We start from the raw sequence: 3,360 nt of genomic DNA, 5'->3' as shown, positions 1-3,360 counted from the left end.
TTAATCATTGGCTTGAGGTAAAAAAAGCATTTTTCAAAGCAAGTTCCAAGAATCCAGTCATGAGCAACACGTGCAGCTGCATGGACAAGGACAGACTTAACATATCCATTGAGCAACCCATCAGGCTGTCTTCAGTGTTTTCTCTCACGTGGGCCTTTGGTGTCCTTTACCTCTCTTATTTTGTATTGTTCATTCAGATATTCATCAGGATTCTGTGGCTTATCTCTTTGTTCTTCTGTTTTTCAGAAATAAAAGAAAAACTTGTTTTGCGGTTTAGACGTGACACTTGTGTTTGGAGGTGTACATCTGCTCTGCACACAATGAAATCATTCTCTTCTTTTTCAAGGATTTAAACTCCGGATTTGCAGATTTTCACCTCATGCTGTGCTTCTCTTTTTGTTCAAACATAATAAGAACCCCAACAGAGAGAGCAACGTGGAAGTTTTACATAACCAAGTTATTCCATGTATGTATGTGTGTGATTGGGCAGCTTATAACTGTAAACGTTGTGTTATGTGCTGCCCTTTTCACGGTTTATTTCAGTCACTGTTGTTATGATTCACGTTTCTGGACTGTTCGTGTCATGCCTTAATTGGTTTTTTGAATGGTTTTCAGTTTCTCACTGCACTCCTTACCCTTACCCACCCAATCACCAAATGTGTCACTGGGATATTGATCCTGAATCCAGAATTGACCAAAACTGAGTTTGTGTACATTGATTGATATCAATACAGCATAAATTTGACATATTGCTAAAGTCTGCCTAATCTCTCTGCAGAACTTGTGGACTCTGGTTAGGTCATTCCACAGCCTGTTTTTCTTTAGTAGTTTAAGTTGTTCTGTTGTTTTTCTAGATGAATGCTTGGAATTATAGTGACGCTAAAAAATGAAATTCCTCTTACTTTTTTATTCTTTTACTATATTTTTGTGAAAATATCTGCTGTGATAAGTACATATTTTCTTTCTCCTGGTGTGTGCTTTTAACACTTTGTGGCTTTTCTGTTCTCTGTGTAAAAACGGGCAATCAGTGCAGAGACATCACGCAGGCTGAATATCCTATTGGCATGAAAAATTTACATTCATTAGACTTTCAATATATGAGCCAGAAAACACTGCGTTCCAATTCTTTGCAATATTAATCAGGGATGCATTGATATGAAAATTTGGGATGACATCAATATCCAATATTAATATTACTGTAGTGCCCACAATCCTTTGCTGCATCATTATATCTGTCACATGACTGAAGAAATGACCAACCTCCTCCGGAAACAAATGGCCACAAGATGAAAATAAATATTTTTTCATAGAGGCCCAGTTGTATTTATCAGACCAATACTGATACGTTACAAAATGCATAATTTTAGAACCTTGTCCAAAAGCTAAGGTTTGTTTTCATAAGACCATGCTGGAACTGACTCACAAGTGTTATTTTAAGAATACAAACTCATTTTACTGTTTTCCCTCCAACATATTTGGTTGCTTTATGGTTAGATTTACAAAACATGTTACATTAAAAGAGGGTTAGCTTGGCCCTGACCTCATTCTCCAAACTGAATCGACCCAGTCTACTGACTGCTCACAATCAAATTAATTGAAGTAAAAAATATCTTTTTTAAACTTGCCTTCCCATCCAGTGATCTTTAGCCTCATGTCATGTTCATGCACTTCCACGTGAGATGTCAGGCTATGGCAGAAAAGAATTGATAGAACATGCTTACTACAACTCTTACAGAGCATAACGCGTGTCACCATGACATGAATCTAATACTGCTTTAATCTAATCTCATTTAGGACCTTATTCAACTTGAGTGAAAGGGCATCTTGGACTGAGGCAGTTTGCTATGACACTGCAAGAGAAAATTAAATCTAAATGAGACCTCATGCTTACAGCCTCGATGCAATAGAAAGTCTTAGCAAGCTGGATACACACTTGATCAGATGTCCCTCCAGGTACTGAACACACACAGTAGTACACATGCCTGTTGCCCTAGTAACTGCTAGCTGTGAAATAAAAGATGCTTACTAACATCAGACAAAAAGATTTGTTGCACTAAAATTTCCCTTAAATTCAAGGAAATAGGCTATTTCCTTGAAATCTTGAACAATTTGTTTGGAAATAACCTATTTCCAAACAATGCAAATTCAGTTACGTTGTAGTAGCAACTAAGAAGACAGCAAGCAGGCAGTTATCTCAGAAGAGAATGTCCATGCATTCCCAAGGTCAGACCCTTCAAAGCTCGGTTTGCAACAATCCAAGAGTTACATCTCAGACCTTAGCGTGGCACAGTATTTAACATACTAAACCCTGTAGTTACAAAAATCTCTGCGGTTTGTTTGGCAGGACGGCCAGAAAGAAGTATCTTCCCTCAAAAGAATGGAGTAGCACACGTTTACAAAGTGTCAACTAGATGAACCAAAGGCTTTGGGAACAAGGTTCCATGTACTTGTTCCTGATTTACCCGTTTTCTGCTCCCTGACTGCCCTGTGAATTAATCTAATTGTGGTTATGAACCTCACATCATGTACCTGGACCCTGATTACTGGACTGTTCTGCCGTTTCTGCCTCTCCTGTTGCTAATCTAGACTGTTTCCCCTTCCACTGATGTTTGGATTGTGGACATAACACCTAATTAGTCCATGGTATCTTAATGATCTGTGTGTCTATATCGACCTATCCCTTCTGCTGGTCTCCCCACTCTGATGTCCTCAGTTCTGGTTTCTAGCATTTAGAGTCTATACGGATCTGTGGGTGAAACAATCCCCAGTAAACAAACATATTAATATCCTCTACTGTTACATCCACAAGGATTTGACTTTGTTGAGGTCCAAGTCTCCAAAAAGAAACTCGAAGGAAACAACATCTGCTTTGTAATCCATCACTTTCTGTTTGCACATACTGTTTGTCCTCCCCGATACTCACTTCCTGTCTGTTTCATAGAGTCTGACCAGGGATCCAATCCTAAAAAGAAACTGCCTTCCATCTTGTACATTCTTATCATTGTAAAAAATAAAAACAAATAAAGAAGATTTACCCTTTCTTGGGTTGTGGTCTGAGTTCTGGGCCTGGCTCATAAATGACCAGTTATCTAATAAAAATGCTTGGCTCTGCATGTTGCTTGGCTATAACCACAAACACCACATACAAACTGTTAAGCACGGAGGTGGAAGAGTGATGATTTGATCTTGTTTTGCAACCGAAGGATCAGGGTAATGTCACTAAGTCAACCAAACACTTTTCAGAATGATGCCAATGTGTTCTAGAGTCAAATGGGAGGTCTTCAGTCCAACAAATTACTGTACATGGACTTGGGGCAAGAAATAGGACAATATTCCCAAACACAGCAGCAAATCAACAAA

General features: G+C 38.7%; 1 protein-coding gene across 1 annotated transcript in view; it reads right to left on the bottom strand.

The window, feature by feature from the left end:
- The window catches only part of pemt (phosphatidylethanolamine N-methyltransferase), a 66,279-nt gene that overhangs the window by 42,945 nt on the left and 19,974 nt on the right, over nt 1–3,360 (bottom strand). The window lies entirely within an intron of this gene.

Source organism: Poecilia latipinna, unplaced genomic scaffold (genome assembly GCF_001443285.1).
Source record: "Poecilia latipinna isolate Pla-1442-1.1 unplaced genomic scaffold, P_latipinna-1.0 Scaffold295, whole genome shotgun sequence".
NCBI lineage: Eukaryota > Metazoa > Chordata > Actinopteri > Cyprinodontiformes > Poeciliidae > Poecilia > Poecilia latipinna.
The sequence above is the reverse complement of the archived record's forward strand: the minus strand, read 5'-3'. Positions and strand labels throughout refer to the sequence as shown.